Source organism: Myodes glareolus, chromosome 17 (assembly GCF_982192425.1).
Source record: "Myodes glareolus chromosome 17, mMyoGla1.1, whole genome shotgun sequence".
NCBI classification, from domain to species: Eukaryota; Metazoa; Chordata; class Mammalia; order Rodentia; family Cricetidae; genus Myodes; species Myodes glareolus.
This window is the reverse complement of record NC_142042.1, coordinates 66,399,446-66,412,110: the sequence shown is the minus strand read 5'-3', so window position 1 is coordinate 66,412,110 and position 12,665 is coordinate 66,399,446. Positions and strand designations below refer to the sequence as shown.

The window sequence follows — 12,665 nt, the reverse complement described above, 5'->3', positions numbered from 1 at the left end:
CAGACCCCTCAAAGGAGAAAGAAAATGGGAATGAGAAGAAGGTAGAGCTGGTCTAGAATGTTGAACATTGGAGCCCAGGTAAACTGGAAAAATACACAGAACTAACTTCTGTTCCTTCTTTAGAGCAGTGTGTTATAGCCTTCTGGTTGTGTCTTAGCCCCTATTCTGTATTTATCAATCTACAGGTTTCTGTCTGCTCTCCCCTTGGAGATGAACATTGTTGCTGTTGTTTAAAGTGCTCCCATAAGTCCTGCAGTAATGAAGCCTGTTCATTTTGCTTCAGTATCAGCATCATTGGGGGACTTGTTAGAATCCAGGGCCTTCGCCCCAGAGTTATTGACTCAGCAATGATGTTCTAGAGCCTCTCATCATGATTCATGTGGACTTTAGAGCTGGAGAACCATGTTTCAGTGAAATAGATTTGGCAAAGATTATAGGGATCCGGTGATTCAGAAAACCAATGAGGGGCGCCAAGGACCTGTGGCCTGAGATCACGGGCTCTGTAATGACCAACCAGTTCTCAGAAGAGCCACCCTTGTGGCTCCCCACTAGGACCAATAGGACCTCTGTCGCCCTCCTCCACTCCTCAGGCCCAGTTGGTGACACCTGCCTTTTTCAAGTTGACACCATAGTTCATTCTAATCTTATTTCACATGGAGAGTCCAAATCGAGGCAAGGCCTCTGGAGTCTGCCCGAGAAGCTGAAGTTTCCTCATTTTAAAGTAAGAGTCACTTGAAATGAAATAGATAAAGCCATGCTCCAGGGGTAGAGAGCTTCTCTGTGTGGGAGGCCCAGAGAAAATCTGTGTGGCTTACACAGACCCCGGTAGCTGCCCCTAACACATCAGTGCTTCCAGTTTGTCTGTCAGACCTTCCGTGTGCCCGGATCCGAGCAGATATAAAACAAGGCAGAATCCAGTTTGTCTGTCAGATCTTCCGTGTGCCCGGATCCGAGCAGATAGAATCCTGTGGAGAGATGGCTAGAATAGATCTCACACAGGAGCCACTAAGTTTCCAACTGGCTTTGGGGTGTTCTCTGTGACTTTCAGATTCCAGACAGAAGCACTGTGCTGCCCAGAACACAGTCCTTAGAATGAGGACCAAGCTGTGACTATCAGTATTGGGGGCCTCTGACAGAGAGCCCCAAACCACACCAGCTGACTGTCTAGAGCCCTACCACAGCTCAGCAGCCGAACTCTTCTCCAAGAAGGGATCCACACTAAACAGTTCCTCGGGAACGTTCTCTGGCAAATATGTTCCCTACACCAGAGAAAGAAACTCCTCATGGGACTGTTGACTGTTTATTTGAGACAGGGTGGTCCAGACTGGCCTTGAACTTGGGATCCCTCTGTACTGTTTCCACATCCCCTCCTCCTGCTTCCTCACGCTGGGATGACAGGTGTGTGACACCATGCTGGCTGCCTTATGAGACTCTCTGCTGAGGAGTACCAGCCACTCCGCCTCCCTGGGCTTCAATAAGGAATGAAGGTTAATGAGACTCCTTTATAGGATTTATTGTTCGAGTCCAGCAAGGCGACCCTTGCGAACTGTATCTTGCCATGCAATGGCAATCAATTAATGACATGCATTGTAGAATCCCCAAGTAACTCAGGAACTTTGTGGTTACCTTTTTTTATAACCAGAATAGACAGACTCGTACCAAATCCCCGCTGATACTTACCCTGTTTTCCTTCCTAATCATCAGAAGCCAAGATTTCCAACAGTGGTAACTGAATCTGTATAGCCTTTTGGGACACTCGAGGTTTTCCATGTTTGTCCCTTGTCTAGCATGTATTTCAGTTGAACAGACAGCCTGAACATACAACCACTTTGTTTATTGAAACTGTCACAAGTTTAACAAGTTATTTATTTGTTTCTGGAGAATAATCACATTGTGGACACCCTCGTTTTCAGAAGTCTTTGCATCACAGTTGATGTTTAATACCCTCCAAAGCTTCCAGGTCCAGATTGGGTTAGTCTGGTTAGACCAGGTTAGCTTGCATCAAGATATATGAGGCTGGGTTAGCCTGGGTTAGCCCAGGTTAAACAAGATTAGCTCTTGTTAAGCTAGGCTAGCCTGTGCTGCTACAGAATCCCCAGCTGCTTTCTATGCAGACATGGCTCAAGAGGCCCAGCTGCAGATCAGGAAGCAGAGCCAGCCAGACCCTCCCATAGCCTGGCCTCTAAGGACACAGGCTTCGGGATGGGTTAGTGCTGAGCTCAGGGACAGTGCCCCGGCTCCTGCTTCTCACGCTGCTGGCTCTATAGTTCACACTCCATGCCGTTCCTGATTAACCTAACAGCAGACGCAAGGAACCCTGACTGTCCTCACGCTGGAGTCGGCTGCTGGGAAGTAACTGGTTTGCAGTCACAGGGCTCCCAAGTGCGCAGCCAGAATGCAAGGCTAATTTCTACCCTAAACTTCACATTTATCTTGTCAACCCCAGCGGATTCCACAAGGACGGGACATTGTGCCCCAGACTGTGCTAGCCATGTCCCCAGTCTGAGGTCTGAAGGCCACCGTGGTGACACAAAAGTGCCAGACTTGCTGTCTGGTCTCCTCTGTGTCCGTGATACCTCTGCCATGCTGCGTCCAGGGTTGACTTCACGTTCAATGATGTCTTCATGTGTGTGTATACATGTGTACACATGCATGTACGATGTCTGTGCAACTGTGGATGTGCATGTGTGTGTGCAATGGGTATTAGCGTGCACCTGCTCCACCCTATGTTGATTGGGGCACTCATTGCCTTCACCTGGGATTGTGGCGCCTCTCGGGAGAGCTGCCTGATTCAGGGTCACATCCCTTACCCAGAGGTGGCAGGAACCCACCCACTGACAGGGAGTTTGAAGAGCCTTTTGCCTCCTGGAGTCTAACTCTCTAGGGCCATCTAGAGGTCCCTGAGGTTTCTGTTACCATTGCACCACACCTAGTCTGTACCACGCTTTCTGTGTTGATCCAGAGAGCAGCCCCATCCCCAACTTTCTGTCCCCAAATCTCATGGTCTTTGGCTCTTGCCCAGAATCTGACCTATAGGGCCATGAAAGCACACACAGACCAAGTAATCAGACAAAACTCTCTTACAATGGCCAGCTAGTTTTTTTCAGAGCTGTGGGTAACCCTGTGCTTCCCAAGGTCGAATCCCAAGCATGACTGGCTGAGACACTGAGACAGGGGCTGCACTGGGGTACTGGAGAGCTGGACCAGGGTAGGAGAGGAATTCGGCAAAGATGACCTTGTTCTCTCTCAGCTTGACCTGGTGGTGACTCTGTCACCTTTGCAGTTAGAGAAGGTAAATGACTTTCCACGGGCATTAAACACCATGATGGGTTCTAGAACCTGCTCTGACCGCTGCCACCCAGGCCAGGCTCTGCATAGGGTCCAGGTGGCTTCTGTCAGCTACACTCGATTCTAGCTGTATGCGCACGCTTTTGAAGTTGCTATGGAAATCCCTCTTCAGCAAGATGCATTTTTGAAATCATTTCTCCTATCTGGGGTTGGTTTTTATGGGACAATAAATGTTTTTACATCTCCTGCCAAGGACAGACAGGAGTTAATAATGGTACAGAGGAGCCCTGTGTTGGGAGAGCAACACCTGGTTGCCAGGAGGGCACTGGCAACATGAGCTTGTTTTCCAGGGACCCCAGAGATGCATGACATCACTGCCTTTGAGCCCTGACAGTGGCAGCACTCAGCATTCTCCAGGATTCTCTTGGCTGCATGCCCACCTCCCACAGGCCTCCCAGGGCCACCCCAGGAACCTCCTCATTAAACACTGTCAAATGCCAAGCAGCGGTAGAAAGGGAACAGTGGAGGCCCCTGGTCCCAGTGCAGCAGGCTGGGGAAGTCGGCTTTCCCTGTACACCCTGAGCCGCGCTCTGGCTGCCCACACGTGTGTGTTTGTCTCCTTGGAAGAAGCAGAAAGGCCTCCATGGCACTGACAAACATGGGCTGCATCTTGCTTTGCAAGTAAACCCTCCCATCATCTTGAATGGCTGGACAATTTTGGATTCTTCTGCTCTGAGGCTTCAGTCTATATGCAGACTGTCTCTGGCCTGTTAGCAGGTGTTTGATCTTGACTGTGTAAATTTTATTTCTTTCTTACAGATATTCTAATGAAGAGTTTGTTTCTAGAGATCTGACCTGCAGAGTCAGAGAGAACCAGGCCATTCTGGGGTTAGGGTTACAGCTCAGGGAAAACACTTGCCTGGCATGCACGAGGCCCTCAGTTGATCCCCAGAACTGTAGAAGAGGAGGAGAAGGAGGAGGGACCAACCTATACTCCTGCTCTGAGGCAGGAGCAGCAGGGAACAGAGGGGCCATGACAGTGGCTTTGACGTGAAGAAAGCTTGTCTATAGGATGACACATTGCAAATGTAGTCGAAAACATAATCTAAACCTTTAGGTTACCACAAGTAGGATTTAAAAATAAAGATTTATTTTTATGCGTGGGTGTTTTGCCTGCACGTGTGTCTGTGCAGTGCCCATAGATGCCGGAAGAGAGCATCAAGTTCCACTGGAACTGGAGTCACAGACAGTTGTGAGCTGCCTTGTGGGTGCCGGGAGTCAAACCTGGTCCTCTGGAAGAGCAGCCAGTGTGCTGTGACCACCGAGAGAAATCGCTCTGGCTCCCACAAGTAGGACTTTAAAACCATACAATAAGGAAAGCAGTAGCATCAGCTGTGAGTCACACACCCTAAGTTGGTACCTCACCTGTTTGTGTGACATCCCGGTTCCACACAGGATGAAGCTGAGGCATGAGGAAGTTAAGCAACATGTACTTTCCATACATCTTGTCCCAGTAAGCTAAGACAGAAGAAACAAGGACTTGGGACTGGAAAATGTAAGGACAGAAAATACAAAACCAGACGACAGAAAACCAGATTTATAATGATCTAAAATTTATAATGATCAACAATAGTTGTGTTTGCCTCCTCAATTAAAAGACAGTGTCCCTTACTTTGATGAGATTTCAAAGCGATAGTTATTTTTATGCTATTTTAAGAAGAGGAAGCTAAAGCAAAGGAACCCAGAAAAAAAGTAAGAGCCAAGAGTTATTATGTAAATGCGAAGTAGAGGGCAGTGGGGCCAGGCTGACTTCACCGCATAAACTGCTGTGTGGTTCAAAGGAACTGCTTAACATTTTAGATGAAAGGGGGCTGGAGAGATGGCTCATCAAGAGCACTGGCTGCTCTTCCAGAGGACCAGAGTTCAATTCCCAGTACTCCAGACCCCAGATTCCCAGGCACCAGACCCACAAGTACACAGACATGATGTAAGTAAAACACTCATACACAGAAACGAAAGAAACCGGCACTAATGAAACTGCCGGAGCAGAGTGCACTTTTGTTCTGGGAAGTCGAGAGTGGGAATCTGGGGCTGGGGAGATGGTTTGGTGATGCCACTGGGGATCAGCTTTGGGTCCCCAGAGCCCACATAGAGCCCAGTGGGTGCGGTAGCCACCTGTGATCTCATTGCTCAGGAAGTAGAGATAGAATCTCCCCAGCAAGCTGGCCAGCCAGACTAGCCAAAATCGCAAGTCTGGGTTTACTGAGACACCTGCCTCAATATATAAGGTGGAGATGGACTGAGGAAGGCATTCAACATCAAGTTTGAGCCTCCATATATACACATGTATTTCACCCACACACACATGCACCCCACACATGCACCCACACCCACACACATGCACCCCTACACACATGCACCCACACACACATGCACCCATACCCACACACATGCATCACACACACACACACACACACACACACACACACATGCACCCACACCCACACACATGCACCCCCCCATACATACACCCCCCACATGCACCCACACCCATGCAACACACACACACATGCACCCACACCCAAACGTGCACACTCATATGTACACATTATGCACATATACAGAATAAGAAAGGAAACCTGAAGTACTAAAGGTTTTGATGGAGAACTCAGATAAAGTACTCTTTATAATCTTCATTGCTAAAATGTGAAGGAGATTGGAGAGATGGCTCTGTGGTTATGAGCTCTGGCTGCTCTTCCAGAATCCCAGGTTCAAATCTCACCCACACGGCAGCTCACAACCACCTATAACTCTAGTTCCAGGGGGTCTGAACCCCTCTTCTGGCCTCTGTGGGAATAAGCATATATATGGTGCACTGACGTACACACAGGCCAAACACCCAAACATTTAAATAAAAATAAATACTTTTTTTTAAAAAAGTGAAGAATGAAACCAGGTATTGTGGCACTCTATGTATATGCTTCAGGAGGTAGAGGCAGGAGGATTACTTTTAGTTTTTTACCAGCCTGGGTTACATGTTGAGTACTAGGGCTATATACCAAGATCCTGTCTCAAAAAGCCAAGAAAAAAAGATAAAGAAGGAAAAGAGATTATACTTATTAGAAGAATGAAACAAGCTTGGCAGTGGTGATGCTCACCTCTAATCCCAACACTTGGGAGGCAGAGGCAGGAGGATGTCTGTGAGTTTGAAGCCAGTCTAGTCTACAGAACGAATTCCAGGACAGCCAGAGAAACACTGTCTCGAAAAACAAAAATAAAAAGCCTTAGCTAGAAAGCAGATTAAATTTATAATGAAGAAACAGGAACTAATAAATTGTAAAAACAGGATTTACAAATCTGAAAGTTACCAAATTTAATCAATTTTTGCTGTATCAGAAAACAAAATTAGAAAGTTTAGGGAAAAACAGTGAGTGATTCACAGAACATTTTAATGATAAGGGAAAACAGCTTAACTCTTACCAGAGAAGCCCAGAGAGGGAACTTTCTCTATGGATAGTAAAATGTACTATAAAACAAAGAATAATTAAGTGCCTTGGGCATTACTCATTACTAAAGAACCAGTAATGGCAGATCAATGAGACGTAATGGAAAACCCTGAAATATATCCTAGTGTGGAAACCCAATCATGGAGAAAGAAAACCAATTAGGAGGCAATAGATTATTCTATAAACGTTCATGGGGAAATTGGAAGCTTGGATGAAATATCAAATTGGCACACCACCTCTCACCAGCCGCCAAAATAAATTCCAGGTAGATTAAAGAGTCAGATAGAGAAGAAATGGGAACAGGAGCCAGAAATCAAAGTGAATATTTCATCAATCCTGGGGTGAAAAGAAATGTTAGACAGAACAGCTCAGAAGAGAAGAGCCGTAAAGCGGAGGAGGCATATTTGACTCCACTGTAAATACAAGTTAAGATTTCTCTTCTTTAAAAAAAAAATATATAAACTCGGCCTAGAGAGATGGCTTAGTGGTTAAAAACACTGACTACTCTTCTAGAGGACCTGAGTTCAATTTCCAGTAACCACATGTTGGCTCACAGGCATTTGTAATTCCAGTTCCAAGGAATCTGGCGCCCCCTTTTGGCCTCTATAGGCGCTAGGCATATGAGTGGCGCATAGACATACATGCAGGCAAAATACACCCCCACAGTATGAGGATCGCGTGCTGTACATAACGCTCTTGTATATTGTAAAGATTTGCCACTTGTATTGGTTTAATAAAACACGGATTGACGAGAAGCCAGGCAGGAAGTATGGGGGATGGGCAACCAGATGAGACCTTCCCTTGAAGAGTGCCATCGACCTTCCTTCTTGAAGGTTCGGCTTCCTACCTAGCAGTCAATGGCCTTAGAAAAAGGCAGGATAACAAGAGCCTAATGGGTCATCTCGCTGGAGCCTCCTTGGAATGGCTGTGACCTGGGCTTGTGGGCTTGCGTGGGTGGGTGGGTCCCGGGGATGCTGCCTGGCACCGTCCTTGGTGGGAAGGCGTGGGAATGCTGCAAGTGAGGGTGCATTTGGAAATCATAGAAAGAGGGGACATGTTCTCGCAAGGAGGGTGGGAAATACATGGCGGGTGGTTCCTCGACTCCTCCATGGCCACAGCTGAGCTGTGGCGGCTGCGGGAGAACGCTGTTCCTGCACCTGTCTGGCCGCAGGGCAGGCTGCACCCAATCTCCCCTGAGCCTGGAGCAGAGTGGCCCTTCCAGGGCGCTGCCATGCCCAGGATCAGTGTGGGCTGCAGCAGGGGTGGCTTCAGCACTGGGCCACCAGTCCCAGGGCCCGACTCGCGTGTCAGTAGAGTTCCGATCTCAAATGTCTGTCTGGTGTCTCCCCATCCTCACTTTTCCACAGCTGAATTTTTCTCTCTGTCATTTCTGACTCACAGTTTTTCCTGGTTTTCCTTTTCTCTACACAGTATGTTTCTCATCGTTGACACTTAAACAGCAAAATTGTTTATTTGTTGTTATTTTCTTCATATTTTTATTAATGTTAAGTACACATTAATTATAAATTGCATTGCAATTAACGGGTAGCATCTCTTAGAAGAGTCTAGAAATGGGAACCAGGAAGGTTTCCTAACAAGGACAACACTGAGCGCTGTACAGGCTCCCCCTCCCCCAGCAGTGTTCGGGGAAGCGGCCCTTTTCCCAACACACCATCCCAGCTCCTCCAGCCTGAGGCCCTACAGCTGGGTTTCCCTCCACTGTCTTTAGCAATGACGTTTTGTCCCTCAGGCTGTCTGCTTTGGGGACACTGGAGAAGAAGGGTTGTAGGCCCCCCTGGCCCCGCTGTGAATGATCCCCTCCCACTCTGCCAGGAGAGTATCCAGCCCCAGTCAAGAAGTGGCTTTCCTCCTGTAATGGACGCTCAAGGACTTTCTGGTGTGCGGAGAACAGAAGGCTCTGCTCACAGTTTCCTAGGTGGGGAGTCCTTGGATGGAAGGAAGACAGGGGAAGGGATGAGCTTCCGAGATCAGAAATCCACCCCTCAGCGGCTGTTAGTCCAGACCCGAAACCTGCCTCCTACCAACCTTCATAGCTTAACCCTTGGTTGCTTTGTTGGTGCTTGAGACCCCACTGTGCCCTGCATCTCCTGGAACTGGGGAAACAGGGTCGTTTCCACTTATGTTCAGAATCACGCCTAGGTTTGCGAAGATGGGCTACTGGGCCACAGTTGTCTCCAAGGCCAACATCATTAATTACCCTGTGCCCATGCCTACCCCACCCAGCCTTCCACAAAGGGTTTCCAGCTCTGTGGTTCTTGTCTGTATTTCCCTTCAAATCACCTTTCTCTGTACCTGCCGGCACCGACCACCCCTGTTGTTTTCCCGTCTGCAGAAGCTTCTAGTTCTGCTACACTCCACCCCCTTTGAAAAACCTTCGATGTTCCCGACAGAAGATTAATTCATAGTCCTTCATTTAGAATCTGCCCGCTTCCACTGCCCAAGTCCAGTAACCCACGATAAACTAGCTGAGTTCTCACAGTGGCTGCAGTGCCCCTCACATCTCTCCATGGAAGCTTTATTGCTCACAGTGAAATGCATCTCACTGGAGTGAGACAGCCTGGGCCCAAGCTGCCTTGGTGACACCGGCCTGTATGCTGTACCCATGCGGTCTGGGCCATCAAGCCTGATGCCTGCGTGGTAAAAGGAAAAGAACTAGAAACCAACTCCAGAGAGTTGTCCTCAAATTCTTCAAATGTGCTATGTCATGTACACACATGCACACACAACGCACACACACATATGTACACATATACATGTATGAACACACACAACACATACATGTACACACATGCACGCACACACGCACATGCACATACTCACACGGAGAAGGCAGGAAGGGGAGGAAATAGAAGAAAGAGAAGAGAAACGACAGGAACAGAGAAAGACAATGAGAAGAGAAAAGGAGGGAGGGTTGGAGGAGAGAAGAAAGCCTGGGCCCATTGCCTCGCAGGGCGTGACCCTCAGTTCAGTGACTGTGGCCGGCTCTTGTTCAGCCCTGGGCCTTCCTTCACTAACCCCATGTTTCTGATCTGCAAACTGGAGTTGAGCAAGCCCTGTGTACTCTCTAGGTGATTCAAGAAATGGAAGACCCCAAAACAGCCATGAGCTTTTCCACTTCTTTTGTCCCACGAAGTGTGCAGGCAAGATGGGAACAGGGGAGTCCCAGCTGTGGATAAGGATGTGGGGGCTCCGGGAGTGGATCTGAGACCTGGGGCCACCGGTACTGCTGCAGGGCTGGCTGGGTGTGAACAGGTTGTGCTGGGGAGGAGAGAGCTGCAGAGACAGCATAACATGAGGAATGGATTAGGCTCGTCTTGCAGTGCGAGCCAACTGCCTAGTTTACAATTTCTTGAGGGCATGCTGTCTGGTGTCTCAAAAAAATTATGATTGGTGTGATTTACAAAAAACAGCAACAGTGACTTTCAGAGGAGACCCACTTCCCATAAGGAGGCACAGATGGAAATGCCCACTGTTCTTTGGGGAGGGGGAGAGGGATTGGATGGGCTTTTTCTGAGAAAATACAAACCAGAACGAGCCCCATCGACACCTATATTGTCAAATTTTCAGAGTTAAATAATCGTTGTGGCTGACTGGTTAGTAGCTTTTAATTACTATTTTATCAAACTTCATAGACATAGTTAGCCTGAGCAGCATTCTTAATGTGTTTTGCTCTCGTCTATAATTTAAATCATGGATCTTATGTAGGGAGTAGACTTACCTTGAGGTTGTCCGTTATTTCAGACTTAGACTAGAGTCTCCTGTGACTATCAACCTGTCACTACGGGACCAGGTTGTCAAAGTCTGCTACAGGCAGGGTGCTGGGACCCAGCCAGACCTGGAAGTCTGAGGAGGAGAAAAAGCCAGTGCTTGCCCAGGCTGGCTGCAGGCACTGCTGACACTGGCTTGTCACGGTGATCACTGTGGGTCACCTCCACTGATTTGGGGCCCCTCCCATCATGGCTGAAGTTGCTATGCAGTTGCCTCTGATTGGCAATCATCTCACCAGGTCTGCCAGGACACTGCCCTCACAGGAGCTGGGGTGGCTCTGTGGACAGTGGATGCTCCCCTATCCCTTGGTCCTCTGCTTTCTTTGTTATTTCCTGCACTCTGTGAAGGGTGGCGGGCAGAGTCACCCTCCCTCTTTAGAAATGTGGAGGCCTGGGGAGGTGCATAAGGCAGGTTCTGACCTGGCCCAGGTCCCCTGAGCAGCCAGGCACGGCTATCTTGTGTGTTGCTCTGGTCCAGAATCACAGAGCCCAGAGTACCTAGGCCAACAAACAAATGGATGTCTGCTATGGATGAGGGCTGAGGCCATCTTTGCTTTGGAATATAATTCTGATTCTTTAAAAGCCAGCGGAAAATCAGGCTATTGCTTAAAGGGTGTTTTACAAAAGGTCACTTGTCAGTCATTACCATCGTCTTCCTAAACGAGACTTTATTCCCAGCTAGAGCAGACAGGACAGGAACCAGACAGAGGAGGCTATGAGGAACTACCACCCAGCTCGCTTCTGGTGAGGCCCCTCAGTATGGAGCCTCCATCTGCCTGCTGCTGGGCTCTGCACACCTGCCAGGCTCATTCCCCTTCCCCCGGGGTTCCCCAGTTCCAGCATCTTCCTGCCTTTGCACCCCCTTTATTCCTGGCCTCAGTGCTCACATCTGAGGGTCTCCAGTCCTGTGAAGTGTCAGAGGTGGGCTGTAGTTTTCAGGCAACATTTTTGTTGCCTAGCAACATGTTACAAGCATCTTTTTCTGTGTGACTGCTTCCTCTAAAATCGCTGGGGCCAGGAACACTGGGACCATGGAATCCTGCAGCCTCTCTGGGGTGATGAAGAGGAGGGAAAGGAGGGGAACAGATAGATGACAGACAGACGCGTAATTCTCAGGGAGGTCATTCCTGCTCTCCCGTGGCTTGGCTGCCAGAGCCCTTTCCTGTCCTCTCATGGATCCCAGGCAACGATCAGTGTCACAGTCCTGGCTTGGAAGCCATCAGTGTTCTTGGAATTCACTTCCTGACTTGGGAGGCTCCTGCAGTGGTGTCTAAAGGCCAGCTTGAAGGTTCCCACCTGAGTTGGCCTCTGGCTTTGTCTTGTTTCCCAAGATGCCGTAGGCCTCCTGGCTTCTGTGTGTGTAGCCAACCCAGCTGCAGGTGCCCTGGAAGTGGGAGGGGAGAAAAGGAAGGAGACAGAGTGTGATTTCAAAATGCAACAGGGACCAGGGAGATGGCTCAGTGAGAAAGGCACCTGCCACCAAGCTACTACGCCTGAGTGGTATCATGAGCTGATTCAAGACAAGGCTCCCATGAATCCATCTTCTCAAAGATGGCTTTTGAGGGCCAAGGGCACTGCAGATGCTCACTGCCCGATCTGCCCTGGCAGTGTGGGCTGCCAGAAAGCCAGCCCATGCTCCAAAGATCACAGCCACAGACTGGCCTTCATCTAGATGAGAACAGGAGGCCCCGAGTGGTAGGTACCATGAGGACAGATTTCACACCTTATCTCCAGGCCCTGCAGCTGACAGAAATCTCCATGGGTCATCTCGTCTTTGTCTTGTCCCTCATTTTTCTCCAGCAAGCAGCTCTCAGTTCAAGAGGCAGGAAAAGGTAATTTTAATGGTGGCAGTCTTTACCCCATGTGGTTCAGGGGGGGGAAGCTGTGGCCTGAGCCCCAGCAAGGCGCACTGCTTCCACAGGCTGCTCTCATGGGTCATGGGACATGCCATCTTTGAGGACTTAAAAGTCCATCCAGCAAGAAAACTCTTTTTGAGGGGAAGAGTTGGGTGTGGTTGACTGTCTCCATCCTTCTATTCACAAGCACTAAGTGTCACATTGTGTTCTAGAACCTTCCAGTTAAT

General features: G+C 48.8%; 1 protein-coding gene across 2 annotated transcripts in view; it reads left to right on the top strand.

Annotated features, from left to right (window-relative positions):
- Kcnn3 (potassium calcium-activated channel subfamily N member 3) overlaps window positions 1-12,665 on the top strand; it is a 143,169-nt gene that overhangs the window by 85,904 nt on the left and 44,600 nt on the right. The window lies entirely within an intron of this gene.